This window comes from Convolutriloba macropyga, chromosome 13, assembly GCF_964194025.1.
Source record: "Convolutriloba macropyga chromosome 13, txConMacr16.3, whole genome shotgun sequence".
In the NCBI taxonomy this organism is placed as follows: Eukaryota; Metazoa; Xenacoelomorpha; order Acoela; family Convolutidae; genus Convolutriloba; species Convolutriloba macropyga.
Window position 1 is genome coordinate 23,251,254 of NC_134480.1, and position 21,177 is coordinate 23,272,430.

The 21,177-nt window shown below is 35.5% G+C and overlaps 1 protein-coding gene across 1 annotated transcript in view; it reads right to left on the minus strand.

Moving 5' to 3' along the window:
* The window catches only part of LOC142352136 (uncharacterized), an 87,344-nt gene that overhangs the window by 4,030 nt on the left and 62,137 nt on the right, over positions 1–21,177 (minus strand). The gene's annotated exons all lie outside the window — the stretch shown is intronic.

Below are 21,177 nucleotides of genomic sequence, written 5' to 3' on the forward strand. Positions count from 1 at the left end.
GTTTCAAATTGACGTTAATCATTCATTTGATTTTTCCAGCTAATTTGATTACTTATTTAAACCAAAAAACTCTTTTTCTTCATGCACAACTGATTTTTTTGGATATAAAAATATCACAGTTTTTTTTATTTTGTACATTTTTAAAAGTTTACCTAATTTTACGTACATACGATATGGTTTCCTACCTGTCAGACCATAAAAACTGACCCATTTTTCAAATCATAGACTAGAGAGAATTAATTACATTTAAAGTAGAGGAACCGAAACTGCTCTAGATTATCGAATCCAAACATCAAATGCAATAAAATGAATACTGGGAACTCATTTTCAGTCCTTTGTTCAACTTGAGTACACTAATGCAGAAACCGGCTTCATAAAATAAATGAATCATAGTAACTTTTATGAAGACAGGCCAAACTTGTTCAACTTTTCTTGAAACAATCGAAAAATAAATTGTTGTTTCGGGACTACAATGTACATTTCTCAGAAAATGCTCAGCATTTAGCAAGCATATCAGGGCCTTGCATCTCAGGTTTGGAATATCGGCTGACATATCCTGTCAAAGTTATTCAAAAATGACCATTTGACAGCAATCAAGGTCATACTAAAATAAGATAAATATATTTTATTCAGTTTTAAAAAAGCTTTGATTTTGTGCTACAAAGGTACAATAATGTGTACTTAATTAGTTCATTCATGATTTCCCTATTTGGTAATATTAATGTTTCCCTCCTGATAAATATGTTTATGTCTGTAGTTGAAAGGTTTCACATTTGCGGTTCTAAACTTATATTGTTGTTTGTACTTTTCGGGGCTCCGTTGCTAAATCTGTTCATTCGTTGTAGAAAACTATTATTTTCATTCTCCATTTTGTTCAATTAGACTTCAGGTCTGGACTAAAACTTCCAATTAACTTGTTCTAATTGCCAAGCGAAACTAGTCAGTAATTTAAATGGGCCGAATCGCCCCGCGAATAACTCTAAGAGCGTATTAAACTTCTTAGAGTTTTTTGCTTCGCGAATCACTCTAATAGCCTAATAGACTTCTTAGCCTCTTTTGCCCCGCGAATCATTATTTGAAAATTAATTGGTCGAAGCGCACCGCGAATTGAAAATAAAAATGTAGCACATAAATTTTGTACGACACGGCTCAGTCAGCAGGATGCCGAAAACTCCTTTAGCCACAGACTCTTTTTGGGACCGAGCTCAACGGAACCCCCGCCTCGTTGGGAGTGATGGAGTTTACAAAGAAAGAATAACCCTGGACACCCATCTTCCTCCAAAACCCATGAATGTAAGTCTACTAGCCGGACCAGTTTACGACCACACCATTGATGACACCAATGAGGCAACTGAACAAGAACGCAAAACAAAAATTGCCCAGCTCAAGCACAGCTGAGAACTCAAATGTCAAAAAATAATCGAAATTGGTGTTTTATTTTGTGACTAACCCTGGGATCTTTGCAATCGGAAACGCGTCTCTCTTCCATATTTAAGAGGAAACAAAAGGAGGCAACTTCTAAACAGAAGAAAACCTGACAACGTCACTAATGAAATAACAACAATAGAATTGTGACAAAAAATGGAACAGTTTTTTATTAGACTTCGCGAAATAACCATTGACAGATACCTTTTTTCTCATGAAAACAAAGGACGGGGGACCGTTAAACAATAATACAGCATACTAAAGGAACTACCAAAAACTGCACAATTTCGAAGATTGCGAAGAAGCGGTAATACGCGATTTATTTATAATTAATATGTCAGACACAGAAATCCAACGCCACTTGCTCCGCAAAACAACAAATCTGAGTGCAGCTCTACAACATGCCGTAAAAATGGAAACGAAGCAATAAGACCAAATTACGACAATAAATAGCACCGCACAACGCACCATCAACACTGTCCAAAATGAAAGCGGTTTTCGCTCCGCGATTCGATCTAATCAAAGCAACCAACATTTAAGTAGATCAAACCAGGCAAATCAGTGCATGGCAACAGAATAACAACAAAACTGTATTGAATTGGCGAAAAAATGCAATAGCTGCGGACTAAACCATTTTGAAAAATGTGCCAGAAACCACATTTGAAAACAAAACATTCAGTACGAAACATCGAAAATAACAAGGAAACAGAAGAAGAGTCAAAAAATAACACGGAAAACTACAGAAAAACGTACTATAACGAATATCAGGAAATCACACCACAAAACATGAAAGTGAAAGTTTGACATAGTACGATTTCACAACTACTTGATTCTGGAAAAGTGTGATCCTTCGTAACAAAAGACTATTCAAAATCAATTTAGACAAGTCTGATGGAGCAAGGTGGTTATCGGACAAAACGAGGAAAATAAGGAAATTCTCGAACAAACCTGTGACCCCTTTTGGCACACTAATAGCTTCAATCAAGTATAACAATTGGACCGCGTAAAATGCACAATTTGTAATCGCCGAAAACAGAATACGACCACTAATTGGAAGAGACCTATTGGAAACTCAGGGCATTTGCATCAAACAACAACAAGCAAAAAACAAAATTGTGAAATTCATCAACACACCAAATCCGATCAAAGAACAGATTGCCATGGAATTCTTCGGCCTAACAACGCGCTTTGGTAAGTCGACAAACCCTACAGTAAGAACCCATTTTCACAAAAACTACCAAGTACCCCAACAAAGAGCAGGAAAGTTTCAATAAATATACAGCACAAAGTCAAAACAGAAGTAGAAAAACTCAAAAAACAAGACCACATCGAAAAACTTAATTCACGTTCAGAAAAAAATCTTCATTCCGCCAATTGTAAAAAACAGTCAGGAAAGATCATTCAAAAAAACTAGCTCTAGAATCAAACGTATTGAGCATATCAAATCACATAAAAAAACCAGATGATGCCAAACATAGACAGCTTGATGAAACTTATTTCACAAAAATGTTTGCTCAAACAGCGAGCCATATTTTATACCAATCGATTTGCAATAAGCTTATGGCCAGCTTTTTTTACACCCCGAAACTACGAGTTATTGCAATACTGGCACATACCGTTTTAGAAACAGGTTTTAAGGTGTGAACAATATGCCGGCCGAATTTCAAAAAGCCATAGATACAGCATAATTGGCCTCGAAAACGCAAACACTTTTCTCGACCAAATTTTGATCTATAGTAGGAGAACTTTTGAAGAACTTCTAGATTTAGTCAAAAAATGCTAAAAGAAATTGGACGATAAAAATTTGCGAATCAAGCTATTAATTTGACATTTTGCAAAGAACTAAACCGAAAGACTCGGTTAATAAAAGGAAAAAATGTTGTGAAGCCATTAAAAATTCATAAGCGTGCAATTCTTATTCTAAGGCCGCCTAATACACTGAAAAAACTCAGATCATTTCTCGGATCTTTGCACCACCTGAGCACGTTCCTACCAAATTTAGCAAAACTATGCCATCTCTTAAAACCATCACTATAAAGATCAGAAAAACTCATGTGAATTCAAGACCCTACCATACATTTTGGAAAAATCCAAACGAAAATAGTGGAATTGACTGAAAACGAGCATTACAAATCTAGAAACCAGAACAAATTGCGATGCGTCTGCAGGATCAGCGCTGGAACATTTAGATAATGAAGATTGGAAAACAATTGCATTGCATTCGCCTCTCGTTTCCTGAATTCAGATATAGTATCATTGAACCAGACGTTTTAGGGGTTGTGTGGGCCGTAAAAGACTTTAAATTGTAGCGTTTTGGACAAATATTTACAATAACTACAGACGATTGTGCACTACTCCCAATCATGAAGGAACATTGCTCAAATAAGTCGTATAGCAGCAGACTTACTTGCTTGGTGTATTGCCTTTAACCGTTCATTTTTGAAATGGAACATCTGCCGCGCACGAAAATGGGTTTAGTCGATTTTTTTGCGCGAGCTTAACCAAATAGCACCTAATATAGAAAATTATGAAGAGCAATTCATATTAGCTATACTGATTTGGATTAATCTTTTGGAATAAATCAACTTATGAGTCAAATACGTCCCAATTTGAGGCAAATTACCGACCAAAATCAAATAATGACCAGAATGCAAGCGAAAAAAATAAGTTTGCGCCGCAAATCAAAAGCATGAAAACACTTCAAGCAGACTCAAAAAAATTTGGCCCGAAAATACTTTCCTCGTTTTGAATGAATAAATTGACTGAATGCACTGAACAAACACACTCTACCAAAATGATCGCTCTAATTCAGTCTGCTGATTCGCTCTCTAAAAAAGAAAAAACTGCCTAGTTTTTTTGTTAATCTCATCAAAATGGCAGAAAGAGCAAAGCAGAATCCGAGCAAAGCAACCACCCGAGTCAAATTTGATGAGGAAGCGGAACAATCCAACACGAAACTCAAGCTCTAGTGACCCCAAAAAGAGATGTAACACACACAAACATACCAGCAATCCCCGCAGACAACTACCCAGATGCATTCAGTTTCACCCTAAGCAAGATATTTACAAAAAGACTTCTCAACTGCCTTAAAACGAAATATGCCACACTGAGTGTGCCGACGTTGAATGAGGACAGATTTAAGCAGCTCAAACCCTACAGCCAGAGTTTCTGGCGAGACCATCCAATCAAATCTGGGTGCGTATGTTTCAACAATCGCATAGCGATACCCGAATCTATTAAAGACGTTTATACAGAGGCAACCCACATAACCCAACTTTATGCATGGCGGCCATATATGAAAAGAGATATCATCTAAGAAGCATCAAAATGCAGCCCCCGCATAAAAATTGGTAAACCTTCAAAGTCAGTTATACCATCTACTTAATGTCCCCCAAACCATGCAATTAACCTAATGAAGAGATTCAAATCAACTTCAGTGGCCCAATGTATAATGAAAAAGATCAGGAAATTTATTTACTGGCTTGGAATGATCGTTCTTCTAATATCCAGTCAGCAGAAGTCTACGACCATGCTAACGATAAGAATAATCAAAAACATCGTCAAATCTACATACTATTACACGGCGTTCCGTGGCGCATTCGATTTGACTAGGCAATGTGCCAAATCGGAAAACAAGGTAGTAACTTTTGACAGCCAAACGACATTGATTTAATCGCGGCGCCAATCAAGGACCAGCGCTCTAGGCTAAAGAGAGCGCTTAGTACCGATAATTAAACATAGATTGGGATGTATTAAAGAAGCTACTAAATCGCAATTCAATTTGAACTGCTAGATTAATTCAATAGGATGCCAACATTGAAAGTGCAAACAAAAATCTGGTAATTAGTCTATGTGAAGCACATTTTAGCCCCAAACTAAACACTCCCTTAGGAAATATACGCACTTAAACAAATATACATCAATATTTTTCACAAAATAGCATAAAAAATTCTTTAGCTCAAGATACTGTTCATTGCACCACACTCATTTCAAAGGACAATTGTGGAGATCGCGAGCGAAGTGATACAGAGGTGGATGTTGAAAAAACTAAAGCAATTTGCAACGCGAACCAATGACAGTTGTGAAACACACTAGATGAATCGGGTCTGATTAAACAGACGGACAAAGCATTCAAATACCAAGAACAAAAAATTCCTTAAAATTGAAGTTAGCAAAGCATTACTGGCCAATAAACGTGCAAGAACAGTCCTTCCAGGCTATATGAGCTTCTGGCACCCCACTGGACTAACCTCAAAACGATGAGGTATCCTCTGTAATCAAAGACCCGGATAAAATATTAGTAACGGTAAGAAAATTGAAGAACGACTTTCAGAAGAAAAACTGAAAAAGACAAAGCCTCCCCACATCAAGTCTCCGCCGAAAAAAAAACCAAAAACACCGTCGGGGAAATTCTTGAGATAATATTGCAAAATTTTCCACCGACCTCAAGAAAAAAATATCGGGCAGCCAACGAATTAGCCAGATACCACCCGTTGACTACAACGGCATCGTTTCATCAGTTAATAACAATTTTTCAAGAACACTTAGAGTTCGGATGCCAATTAAGCCCGCACAAACAACAACTTCATCCCCCAAAAAAGACGCATAGTACGCAATTACATTCAACACAACTAACGAACCACGACGGGCAAACGAAACTTGACCACAAACACTGAATCGATAGATAGTTGTGTGCCCCGCGTTTTTGAGAGCCCCAAAACTACGTAAGAGAAGCAGAAAAACTCAACAAACAAGCAGTAAAAAGCAATAATCAACACCGCTCCTGCAGTCGGGCCAAATCACTTGCACCGAGAAATAGCGGAGTGGAAGGGATTCAGTCACTTACAGAGCAAAGTCCCATTCCCACTAAGCACCTGAATATTCGGGTTCTTTCGTCTCAATTCGCTCCACTCATCCAAGCCTAAGAATCGCCCAACATTGACCCAATAGTCCGCTCTGACTTAGAAGCAGAAATGATCACTGACTCTGAGAGTGACTAAAACTTGATCAAAATTCGACTATCGCAAAACAACACATATTTTAGTGGTATCATAACCATTACATGTCATTTATGTTTTTACACACTTGTCAATTCTAATGAAAAAAAAGAAAAGCTATATTTTCTTGATGCAGGAGGAAAGGTAGTACACAGGTGCCATAACTTTTACTTATTTAGGTTTTTCAACTTTTCCATATCTGTTAGTCTTCGTGTTTCCCTCCCGACAAATTTGTTTATGTCTGTAGTTTCAAGATTTAACGTTTGCAGTTCTATGGTTATATTGTTATTCAATTTTTTTGGGGTTTCGTTGCTAAATCTGTTCAATTGTTGCAGTGAACAATTATTTTGCTCATACGTATTCATTTTTTCTAGTAGTCACTCCTTGACTGCCTAATTCAATCTTCATTCTCCATTCTGTTCAATTAGAGTCCACCAATGAAATAAAACTTCCAGTTAACTTGTTATAATTACCAAGCCATACCATTCTGTACATTAATTGGGCTGAATCGCCCCGCGAATAACTCTAACAGCATATTAAACTTCTTCGCCTGTTTCGTCCCGCAAATCAGCATTTTAAAGATAATCGGTCTAAACGCACCCCGAATCGATCAAGAAATCGTATCACATAAATTGTGTACGACAGAATTCAGTTGTTTCTTCCCGACAATTTTTTTGAGATGAATTGTTCGTAGATGATATAAACGTTCTCCAAAAAGTCAACGTTTGACAGTAATAAGTTTTTCTGAAGTCATTCAATTAAGAAAAATCAACAACCGTGCCTCAATGCGTTCTTTGATGGTACGTACAACACTTGCATCGGTTTTTTTTTAAAAAAAAGCTCTCAATGTACCGCCGACATGTCGCTCACCGAGAAAAATTTGCGTTTCCGAAAAGATATGCTAAATAAAAGAGCAAAAGGATTCATTCTGTTGTGGAAAAACTCAGTGCGAATTGTTCTTTTTTAGCACTGGACGATCCAGTGCTGACAAATAATTCTAGCAGGCGTAATGCTCATCTACAGCTCAACAGCTCATAATAAATTTAGAAGAAGAATTTAGCCAAAGGGAAAAAGGATTATAACAAAAAACTGTGTTGCAATTGTTGACCTCTCAACAGATGTGACAGAAACTAAAACAATTATAACTGGATATATCGTGTTCAATCATACCAAGAATGAAAAAGACACCAAGGCCAATGACTGTTTTATCTTTCGATAAAACAAGTTTCAGTTTTAGCAAACTTAACGAAAAGAAATTTCAGTTGTGTACAAAACCATAATTAGGTACTTCAAAATGTTTTACCCTAGTCCAGACCTAGACTTATGAAACGACCCAAATAGTCTAGAAGAGGGGTCAATATTGACCAAAATAACACAGTCGAGGTTTTTTAGTTAAGGTCCAGCAAAAGTCTTTTCATGGGTCCAGCAAAAGCAATTTCATAGCGATTTTGGGTCAAGCATGAGGTCTAGACTAGGGTACTGCTATATAGTAATAATAAAATTACCACAGTACAGCAATATATAGTATGATTTGTAACCTTCATTTATCAATAAAAAACTAGAGAATTTTTGTAAATCGAAAGAAAAAATTAAGCACAATTTCGAGATTTGTTCCGTCAGAATTGAAAGCCAAGAAATGAATTTCAATGCTTTAGGTAACTTGTCAATAATTAAAGTGTTATTAACAACAATTCGCACAACATGATTAAGAAGGTTTTCAAGTAATTGTTGGTTCATTGAATGCTTAGAAAAATTTTATTGACTAGAAAAAGACTAAATAATGGAGTTGGTCAATAGGTAGTTTCCGGTTTCAATTTTTAATAAATGTTCTTTGATAAAATGTATAAGGTTTGAGATTCAATTCAATTTCAAGACTAGAATAAGTTTTCAAAATAGCGTACGAAATTCTGTGTCAGCTTTTATCCTGTAATCAAACACAGCGTGACTCTAGACATTTTCATTCACTGCAAACTGAGTCGGTTTAGTTTGTTTTCAATAATTCTATCATATTTTTCGTTGACGAAATAACTTGTTTTACAAAAGTTTGAGGGAAATAGCATCGAGTATCAGGAAAATAAGCAAATAAACTTTGCAGAGCTTGAATTTTGAGAAAACAGGGGCAACAGTTTCAATTAACCTAAAAATGGTTTTTGGCTATTACTTTTTATTTTCCAATCAAGAAATCAAAACTCTACAAGAACCAACGAATATTTTTCGTCCACCGCAAGCTTAGAGAGCTTATAACTTCTACATCCACCAGTATTACGTACTTGGGCTGGAGGGGGGGGGGGAGGGGAGGACGGAAAAGATCCCCAATTCGTAACTTGTATGAAACAGACTTGGGTCATCTTATCGATTAGTGGTAACTTTCCATTTGTCTTCCTAATATACAAGTATTTACAAGTATATGCTTAGTATTGCGAGTATAATCTTAGTATTGCGAGGGCCTCTCATAATTAAGAAAATTCATTGAAGTCCAATTGACACGTGGAAAAAAAAACCATCGTGAAAGGATCGGTCAAGTTTCTTAGCAGGAATAGAGTTTGAAGCCTTTATTAAAATGGAAGATATCTGCACAGATAGATTTTAAAATCACAGAATTTATGCTATGTACAGTGCCAACTTTTAAAACTAACGACATTACCAAGCATTTTAAAATTGCAAAGGGACTTTGAAAGTAGCAAAAGTGCGTAAGTAACGTTTATCCTTCAAGATGATAGATCCGGACGCTTATCGTGCAAGAATCTTAATACGCGTGAAAACTTCGATTCAAAAAGCATTTTTGAACTTGAATTCACTCAGAAAGTTGATATTAGGAATTGCGTAGCGATAACATAAGGTTGCAAGATGATTCATAGTAATGCAACATTCTTGCAAGACTCTAACAAAATTTTACAAGATAGCCAGCCGTTCTCAATAAACTAGAGGTTTCAATCAAGGTTATGCTACTGTGCTGAAGTCACTTTAAAATGCTGGCCTTTATCTCAAGCAGCCAGGTGGTTCTAGAATGCTAGATCCTCAGAATGACTTTCTTAATGTTTACAAACGGTTAACGTTATCGAAAATTTGTTTGTTTGAGGGTCACTCTTGAAGTCCTATTATCAACAAAAAAGGTAATTCTAGGCATTTGGAACACCGTTTTTGGAAACAATTTGGTGATTCTGACACATTACAAAACCCTCTAAATTTAGGTATATTTTAATTTCAACAGTTATTTTATAACCATCCGAGTCCAGCAGCAATTTATTGATAGCTTTTTAAACTATAAATTACTTGCCAGATTTTCAAAATGAAGTAGTGTAGTATTGCTAATTGGATAAATGCCGCCGCAATTACCGATACTACAGAGAGTATAATTATTTAACCGTCGACTTTGTGAACACTTTAGACTTAGTCTAAACTGACGAAATATTAAGAGAGAGCTATGCTGCGTGAAATGCGTTGAATGAATGAAATCATTATTCATAGCCAAATACTGCTGTGTATTATTTAATACACTATTGCACAAGCTATGCCGACTGATTCACTACCGCTATTGATACGCGTATTAAGTGAAGGATACTGAAGCTATCCAGGCCGCTCCTCACAGCAGCAAGTCTGAAACGATAATATGACTAAAGACGAATAATAGTCGGCTCCACGAATGACCTAGGAATTGATTTGGAGCTAGTCATAAGTCGTGTGGTTTTTAGTTGTGTTGACTCAAGTATAAAGACGCACGAGCCCAGAGCTTGCTGCTGAAGGAAATCAGTACTAAACTTAACCAGCGCAAACTTAAGCCGCTTCAATCTGCACTAATAATTTCTCTCTCTCTTTCTCTATTCCTCTCTGTGCTCAAAGAGCGAAACATCTACTCCTCCGCTAAACGGGAATAACAGCAGCGATTGTAAGTCTGCTGATGTTATAGCAAAATAGAGTTAAAGTAATATTCACATCCAGCAGGAAGATGGAAATAATTTCTTGATTAAGATTAGATACCCCACCATATTTCCAAGTACGATTTACCCCCAAATTGTGCTCTATCCTTTCTATCTATTTAATAATTAACCTTTATATCTAATGAACTTTATTTCTAGCAAGTAACACTTAGATTTGGAAATTAGCAAAGAACATTGTGAGCATATAGTGAGACTTATTCGAGCACTTAATTAAGGTCGCTATAATAATATTGGTTTAGCTCCAGTGTGGTAATGAAGATCAAGCGAATAAAATCCCTACCACATCAGAGTTAAAAAATGGTGCGACGAGGAATAAAGAACGTCGGTTGCTCACACATTTAGGGACCTGGTGGACTTTTTGTGGCTAGTTTTGCAAACCAAAAACCCAGAGGTCACACAAGTTCTATGGTAGGGCCACATACCGCGCTATCCCAGTACCTGTGTGAGATGTTCTAAGATTCTGAACTTCTCAATTACGACAGACTAAAAGAGACGGGTTCTCCCCACAAAAGAACAGTCCACTGATTTAGTAACTTTGAGCTCCGGTTCTTTGCTTCTCAGACCCAAATTTTTGACACTGTAGGTTGGTTTTTTAAGCGCACACGTGAGTAAACAATTGTGTATTATAAAAAGACGTCTTTGTATCCCCCGCCCAAAATAAGACAAGACCGGTCACAATAATGTTACTTGTAGACTAAATAACTGTGTTCAACTTAACCAAATCTTTAATACTGTTAGCATAACGAACTGTACTATTCCCCCTAGTCCTATATACAAAATCATACACCCATATTCATCAACCTAGTTCGCATATATTGTCCGTAACCTAACTTTAGCGCGTCTTAAACATCTTAATTTTGAATTATCGTCTAAATTATCAAATTTATCATTCTCCAAACCCATAGTATTGCAAAAACAAATGGACCCACATGCAAATAAGCCTAGTTTAACGTTCTTCTGCTTCATTATACATATATAGTATACCTATTAGTGTCTCTAAAAGTTAATAACTCACTCTGATAGCTTCAAACAACGTTGTATTGTTAACCAAACGTCCCAGCAATCACTATAACGCCTCGATCTAGCCCCTGAATTTTTAAAATTTTGTGGTTTTCAGTTAAACAAAGTTGGTTTTATGAGATTTTTAGCCCAATTTTGCTTATTTTTTGCCTAAATTAACAAGATTTAGTGAGAATCCATCCAAAAATCAGCCAATTATACACAGTGAAAGCGTTCAAATTTTATCAGAGTTTTGAAGAGTTTAGCCCCGTTTGGTATAGAAATTGTGTGTTTTTGCATAAATTCACCCCAGTTTTGAGAAAAAAATTGAATTTTGGTGCCAAATTTAATTAATTTCGACCAAAATAAGCACAAATTGTCCCCTAAAGTTGCCAATTTAAGCTCATAAAGCCCTAAAATTTACAGATTTAGACCGAAATTTTCTATTTCTACCTAAAAATTGCCCAAATTTAGGACCAAAGGGCCCAAATTTCCCAAATTTTTCGGTTTTGCCTAAATTTGCCTAAAATTAACAAATAATTGACTATATTTAGTAAATTTTAACCACAATTTTTGCTTTTAAACACAAAATCGAAATAATTTCAACCCGAAACTATTAGATTTGACCCAAATTATTGACATATTAGCCCAAAATTGTCAAAAAATTTTCAAATTTAGCAAAAATTTTCCCAATTTTGCCCGGTTTCATTAAGAAAACACCCGTTTTTGGTAAAAGATTGTCAAAACTTGCCAAACTTTTTCAAAATTTCGCCAAAATTGATCTGGTAATTGATCAAAATTGACCCAAACTTGTCATTTTTGCCCAAAATTGACCCAAAATTGTCCCAGGTAACCCAAAAATTGAGCGGAACTTGTGAAAAATTACCCAAATTGAACCACAGAAGCTAAGGAATATCTCATTTTGGATACAAATTAGCGGTACAAATCTCAAAGTGGGTCTCAAAATGACAAATAATATCCTGAAATTTGCCGATAATCATCAAGTATGAGTAAAAATTCGAACACACTGACAAAAAATAGCCATTAAAAGCCTATCAGCGCTTGCTATAAGTTAATATACTAATAGAAACATAGTGTTTTAAACAAAATTAACCACCAAAACGGCAAACTTAAAACAAATAACACGATCTTCTCGTGCAACTTTCCTAAGCAAACGTTCCCTTTATTGTTATTTTGTGATATTTAAGTTTCTCTTTCATATTTCTGAGCCATATATTCGATTGTACTTATTAGGTTACGTATAATTTTGCATAAAATCTTCATTTCACCAAATTAATAGCTTAAAAATTTAGCAAAAAGTATATGGAATATCTAATAGGAGACAAACAAATAAGTATTAAGGATAACTCAGCAGACTGTCGCGTGCTCAAATACGTCACCGACGTTGAACAATCATACTTGACAATAGTCTACCGTATTAATAAAACAAAAACTGTCGGACAGGTAACCATATTTAAAATAGCAACTACATCATTAGATTTTTTGTTTAATAGATTTAATAAACGTGGCTCAATCATTGATTTACAATGTATGTACACTCAACCATAAGCTTCCAGTAAATGAGTGAAAGCAACCAAAACCTGAAATTAGTACCCTTACCAGATAATAAGCTCTATAAATTTGAAAAAGTTTCCATCTCTTCACCCACATTACCTAACTTTATTAGAGAAATAATCCAAAAAGAAAACGTTTTTTGTGTCCTAATAAGAAAATCTGATAGCAATAACCAAATCATTTCCTATAGAGTCAGAGTATTTAGACCAATTTTAACAACAGCATTCTCTGAAAGCAATCAAAAACCAAAGTTCTGTCAAGCAGGAAAGTTTTTCTGGATAGAATATCGACTAATCAAAAATGGTTGCTATCAAAGAATAAATAAATGTCTATAATTAGATAATCTCAAAAATATTTTTGTATAAAACAAAGTAGAAAGCAAAACAAAAATTCTTTTTTCTTTTTATTGTCTTATAACTTAGCTTATGGATATTAGTACAAAGCACCTAAATGTAACCATTTTGTACGACGATAAAGTTGCAAAAGTTAAAAAGTACACTTTAAATAACGATAAACAATCTTTGATTATTTATTACAAGGTTGTTATTGATTCGCGCCTACACTGTTTTATAACATATGCAAGTTGTAATCCAGATTTTTACAAAATATTGAAAGCTTTGCACACGCCCAATAGTTTTATTGAACTCTAGATCATTAAATTTTTACTTAATTTTGGAACTGATACTGTCTAATATTAAACCTTTATGAAAAAAAGTTGAACTTAATGAGTATTGACGCTACCTTCTTGAATAATAATATCACACTTGGTCACAATTTAGGCAAAGTTACTAGTTATAAATTAGATTAGAAAAAGCAATATATGTACATTTTCATTAATTTTGACAAGGTTCCAGGACTAGCTTGCAATATAACCCATGTAAAAAACAACTCTAATTTTAACAAAACTTTAAAAGCTCTTCGCACTCCAAATAGTGTTTTTGAAATAGGACCATTTGTTTAAACAAATTGTCTAAATTTTTCTTAAATTTCATATTAGACACTGATCTTTTCTTAGCTTCAATTTCTTTTGACTATACTTTTGTATTGATTCCTTTCATTTACCTTCTCATATAAAAACTTAATAATCATTACACAAAAACCTTAAACAAAAATGGCGAACATTGTAGCATACCCAGACATTTCTCTTGAAAAATTTACAGGCTTAGACCCGAGTGAGGACGTAGCAGATTTTCTAAGTTTAATAGAGCGAAAAATCGAATTTTCGTTGGCAGTTAGACCAGGACTGTGAAACGCTCAAAATGGTTATGACGCACGTGGAAAAGCATTATTTGGCTCAATCCTAAGAGGACCAGCAGCCCAATGGTTTGATTCCTTGCCCGCAGCGGAAACATGGGATGATGTTAGAACAGGTTTCTCAAATAGATTCACAGAAGAGAAAGACAAGTGCAGAAAACGAATTGAGGTAGAAAACATTCGTAGACAACCAGACGATTTAATCAAAAGCTATGTACACAGAGTAGCAAAAGCAGTGGAAAAAGGATGGCCAGACCCATTCACAGATGCTCAAAGGCAAACTAAGTGTATGGATTTCTTTGTAAGAAGACTAACTCCTCCACCACTTAAACAAAAAGCGCATCAATTTCTGATAGAAACACCTCACGCAACATGGGAACAACTTAGAAATCATGTTAGCACTAAAGATTTAAGTTGTGCAGTAAGTATTGATTTCACAGGCTCAGCTTCGAGCTGTATAGATAACAAAATGGAGATAGATGGTATGAAAGACCAGCTCCAAGAACTAGCAAGTCTAATGAAAAATAACGGAATTAGCGCAGCCTACAACTCAAATGAGCTTCGAAACAGACGAAATCACACACGATTTTGTAAATTTTGCAGAAAGTCAGGTCACACAATAGCATATTGCTATGCAAACAAAGACTTTAAAGAACAAAACAGACAGCAACCACAGCAAAGAGATAAATTCAGAGATAAATATCAAAGCTATAGATGACGTCGTCCAAGAGAGGATAGTTATGATAGGAATCAGAACAGACACAGGCAGGACTATAGACCAAGAAACAGTTACTACAACCAAGACAACCGCAGACAATACTCTCCTTATCCTAGATCCGAGAACAATAACTTCAGAAATTGCTCAAAAAGCTTTGCGAATCGAGATCGACGCCATAAAAGCAGATCCAACTATCGTAGACCCCAGGACTGTAGGAACTACTCAAGGGAACGACAAAATGATTGAAACGATTCCCGAACAAGGTATCGTGAGTCGAACAGTCCGGGACAGGATTATAGAAGAAGTAACAGTTCTAATCAGAACTCTAGAGATAACAGTAGAGAACGTAACTCAAACAGAGTTCCATTCAGAGAGAATAAAGTTAACGGATTCTTTGTGCAGTAAATAACAAGATAAAATTAATTTAAACTAGACGAGTCTCCGTACAAAAATAAAAAGACAAACATTTTCAGTAACTTGTACATTCTCGCCGTCGGAGACAGTAATAAACATAACGGTTTCGAATCGCAGTTTCTAGTCGACACAGGAGAAACATGTTCCTTAAAAAATTTTGATATCCTACAGGAACTTAAGTCACTGATTGAGGTTAAACTAATTGAGTCTAAACAGAAAATAATTGCAGTCAACGGCGAACGATTAAAATTGTTAGGCTACATTCATGTCCCCATCTCATTTGACATTGAAGGCAAATATTATAGATCTTAAACATGGGTTTCAGAGGAAAACGGTTGCGAATTAAACATCCTTGAATGGATATTTTGAATTTTGCCAAAAAAATCAAATTCACAACTCCAAAAATGAACTTGAAAATTTATCCAAACGTCTCAATCACGCTCTCAAAAAATCAAACAAAAAGTTATCTTTTTGTAAGTAAATTTGAAAAAATAGTGCTAAACAGACCTTTTGAGCTAGCACCAAAATCAGTAGAGTTCTAACAATTACATCATCAAACCAATTTTTCAAACAAGGAACATCTTTCATAATTGACAACCGCCTTTAAGACAAAGGTATCTACACATACAATGTCTATTGCGTAAGAAAAGAAAAAGAATTGCCAATAATGCTTATTAATCCTGGTGATCGTAAAGTAACAATAGGATACACTTTGGAAGAAATTTGTCAAAAAACAAAAAAATACACACTGATTGATAATTTCGCGTTCTTAGATCTCCTAACAGAAACTGAAACAGATTTCAATCACATCTTTCATGTGACTGAACAAGTTGAAAACCCAATTTAGACTTTAGAAAATCCGAAATTAGACAAAACAGATATTAGACAAAAGTTGAAAAAAGCTCAGAAAAAAATACATGAAAAAGAAATTGCAGACCACCAAGAATTAGAAACAGATTTTAGTCAAGATCTAAAAGACTTAAAACCAAAAGCAACCATAGAAGGTGAAATCCGACAACAACAAATACCACTAGAAAAACTGCAAATGTTTATTAAATCAGACCGCGAGTTTCTCAAAAAATTTGACTTCAGTCAATCTGACATTAATGATGCACAAATACTAGATCTAATGAAACTTCTTGCCAGAGACAAGGACGTCTACTCTCAAGACAAGTATGACGTTGGCAAAACCCTTAAGCAAAAAATTCACGTAAAAATTCTACCAAATTCAACCTTGACTAAGCAAAGACCATCACGAGTACCATTGCACCATCAGGCAAAACTTGAAATTTTGCTAGAACAGGTCTGTAAAGCTGGAATATTTCGAGACATTCAACCCCCACGACGTTTGGTCGAAGAGTTCTTAAACAATGCACCCCATTCACGTCCCAATCCTTATACTTCTCTCGTTCATCATCACCCTCTCTGTTGGCCTCCTCATAGAAGTCCTCCTCCATCTCCTCATCTAACGACCCTTCATCACAAGCAGGTATATACTGCAACACAAAAAAAACCAGCTGCGCGGGTCGTCGCATGGAAGGGAGCCACGTGGTCCGAAACCCGATTTTAGTCAGTTAAATCGGACACAATCTGATTCAAAGCTTCTAAATAAGTAATTTTTTGGTTTATAGGATATTCCGATTTTAAAACGGAGATTGTTTTCAAATTTTCAATTCCTTCAAATTTTTCTTTTCTTTCTTTCAACCCCGGTGGGAGCTTCGCAAAATTGATTCTGCACATAAAGTGTGATTGCATTCCTGTACTCAAAGAGTATGAATTTGTTGGTACGATAAAACGTACGATGGTTTTCGCTTGAAAAGTTAATGTTTCATCTTAAATTTATTTATATGTTTATGATCACATAAGATGACCAAAAGACAATTAGACGACATCCAGCTTCCCACAGAGCAGTATGACCCCGTGACCAACTGGATGGCAGACCTTCCCCCATTGACGAAGAAACCCCGAGCCATCCATCCTCGCCAACGTGGCCACAACAAGAACAACATAAACAAACAGCGTTATCTGCCGAAACAACATCAACAACACCAACCCGGACAACAATCGCACGAAAGGATTAAATCCCAGCCTGTTCAACCTTTGCAAAAAAAACCTTTAGACGATGGTTTGCTAAAAGGAAAATGCTTCCCCCTCAAAGACGCTCGCCTGGAAATTCAAAGGCTACGAGAAGTGCTGCCACTCGACCAGAACCCGAAGTTTGTAACTTCTCTAGACTACTCACTAACGACTGAAAAATAACCAATGGCGCCTCTCAGAAATTACGTCGATTCAAAACGTCAAAACGAATACCAAGATGCTAGTACCAACCGAATCCCTGCCAGTGATTCCGAACTATTCCTTGGTACCTACTCTAAACTTTTTGAAGACTTAGGAAAAGGAATGACAAGGACCGAAAATACGAACTAGAAAACAAGGTTCTGAAGACTCGTGTTGAAGTGCCATTCGAGCAGATTACAGCATTCCCAAGCACTGATTCACCGCAACCGGAGACTATTTCAACCGATCACCTAATTGTTGGAAACTCCAACTTCCGGCGTCAGCTTTCGGATTCAGAATCCAACATTGCAGATCTACAGAGCAAACTCGACCGGTTGATAATTTCAAAGCAAACTGCTTACCACGAGAAAGAGGAGTTGAGAAAACAACTAGTGGTCTCTTCACAAACTGTGAAGACCCGAGATCGACAACAGCAAGAGCTTCTAAAAAAGCAAACCAATTGATTGAAACAAATAAGCTGCTCGGAATTCAGCTTATGGAGCTAAAAGACAAACAAAGAGTCCTTCTAGCAAAACTTGACAACAAAAACAATTAAACTTTCATATGGTATTTTGTATTAATGTTTCTTTTAATCTATCACTAAAAGTTTCTCCATTTTGGGATCAATAGCCTGTCGTTTATGTTTAATACAACGCACTTGCGCTTCCTCTCTTCTATCTATCTAGTTTGTGCCTCAACTTTTTAAACACTTTTTATTACTCGGTATCTCAACACTTAAATTTTTAGTGTGTTCGTTTGTAACTTGCTCTACCTAACCATTGATGCTAACCTTATACACAAACAATTTGTATTTGTGATTGTTCCTTGGCAAGGCTTTTCTTTCAAGTCTGCCGTTGTACTCCATATTTCATACCATTAGTAACTTTTAACTGAGTTCACAATAACATTGTATTACTGAACTCTGAATATAAATGCTCCTACCTTTCTATAACTATTACTTTTAAGCTCTAATATTCTTTACATTTAAATGTAAACTTTATAGAATAGAGCACAACTTTTCTCTTCTTTAAACCGGGGTGGGCTGTAGTATTGCTATTTGGATAATTGCCACCGCTATTACCGATACTACGGAGAGTATAATTATTTAACAGTCGACTTTGTGAACACTTTAGACTTAGTCTAAACTGACGGAATATTAAGAGAGACCAATGCTGCGTGAAATGCTTTGAGTGAATGAATACATTTTTCATAGCCAAACACTGCTGTGTATTGTTTAATACACTATTGCACAAGCTATGCCGGCTAGTTCACTGCGGCTATTGATACGCGTATTAAGTGAAGGATACTGAAGCTATCCAGGCCGCTCTTCACAGCAGCAAGTCTGGAACGATAATATGACTAAAAACGAATAATAGTCGGTTCCATGAATGACCTAGGAATTGATTCGGAGCTAGTCATAAGTCGTGTGATTTTTAGTTGTGTTGACTCAAGTATAAACACGCACGAGCCCAGAGCTTGCTGCTGAAGGAAATCAGTACTAAACTCAACCAGCGAAAACTTAAGCCGCTTCAATCTCCACTAATTATTTCTCTCTCTCTCTCTCTCTCTCTCTCTCTCTTCCTCTATGTGCCCTAAGAGCGAAACATCTACTCCTCCGCTAAACGGGAAAAACAGCAGCGATTGTAAGTCTGCTGATTTTATAGCAAAATAGAGTTAAAGTAATATTCACATCCAGCAGTAAGATTGATCTAATTTCTTGATTAAGATTAGATACCCCACCATATTTTCAAGTAGGATTTACCCACAAATTGTGCTCTATCCTTTCTATCTGTTTAATAATTAACCTTTATATCTAATCAACTTTATTTCTAGCAAATAACACTTAGATTTGGAAATTAGCAAAGAACATTTTGAGCATATAGTGAGACTTATTCTAGCGCTTAATTAAGGTCGCTATAATAATATTGGTTTAGCTCTAGTGTGGTAATGAAGATCAAGCGAATAAAATCCCTACCACATCAGAGTTAAAAGTAGTCAGAAACAAAATTTTATACCTGTAGATACAACACTGACGATTTCCAAAATTTGGCTCTGACAAAAAATTATAAAGAAGACATTGCTCTTAACAAAAAATATATAAACAGCGGAAACAGCTAACAAACTGCCTCTGATTCAACAAAAAAGTCCAAGGTAATCTTCGCAGAAACGGTTTCACGCAGAAAGTGAATCCACGCAGAAAAGCATTTCCTAACAAAATTCATAGAAAAAGATTTATCCTATAATGGTCTGGTACACCTCAAATCTGTAAACTTGCTGCACTGGAAAATTGAAGTGTGGAAATACTATGGAATTCCTCTACAAAAAACAGTTTTAACTCTGCAAAAGCAAGGATATTCTTCCGCAAAACCTCACTTTAACGATGCATTTGGTTCAAATTGTGGTAACCAGATGTTAGCTGGCGGCTGAAGTGAGGTGCACGTACTTACTAGCTTTTTAATCGAGATAAAAATTTCAAACTTGGTCACGACTTTCCCCATTAACATTATTTCATTTTCCTACAAACATCGGAGATGCTCAGTCTATTTTCAGTGACAAGTGTCTTTGATATTCATACCGAACATAATGAGGTAGTAAGACACTCCTATGATATACTCACACAGAACTGAGCCGACGACACTTAATTCGAAGACAATCTTTTAATAATGATATGCCATGAGACCATTGTCTGGGAGAGTTAGCACCCCAATTACGTAAGTTAATGTATCTCAAACCATAAGTCAATCTTGAAATCATTGTTTTTCTGTGTTGTTCGTTCGTAATCTGCCTATTTTGTTCCGGACCATTCTGATCATCCGGAGAAGTGTGTTCGGGAATCTTTGTGATCTAGTCTCAACAAAATTTTTTGGAGCTATTCATTGGAAACCTGAAATCATTTACTCAGGTCACAAAGAAAACATGAATTTTTCCATTATCAAAATTTTGCCACAATTTAATCCAGGAATATCTATTAGTATATTTTTCTCAAAACAAGCATGAACACTCAAAAACAACATACTTACTTGCCAAGTTAAATAACTAAAGAGCATTGTGCAATTTGAGATTTAACTCTGGAACTCGTGTTCATTGAAATAGTTTAAGCTCTTTTAAATAAAAATCTTTTTTTTTCAATTTTTAAACTTTCATTCTGTTCTGTTTGATTTTAAATAAGAAGGCAATTTAGGCCTTTTTCAGATGAATTTCTGTATATGGACAAAAACAATATATTCCACTGTATCTTCATTTAATCCACTATATTGAATTTAATTTTAATCGTCATTCTTCATTGAAAACCAAATACATCATAGAATTCCAATGCTTCAAGCAGGTCAAAAAATCATAATTGAGCAAAGTATCCGTAATAGTTTTTTTGCCTCTTAAGAAAACGGTTCATTTTTGTTCTTAGAGATGATAAAACAATTGCCTGCCGTCTATATATATATATATATATATATATATATATATATATATATATATATATATATATATATATATATATATATATATATATAAATGTATATATATATATATATATATATATATATATATATATATATATATAAATGTTTAATGGCACATATCA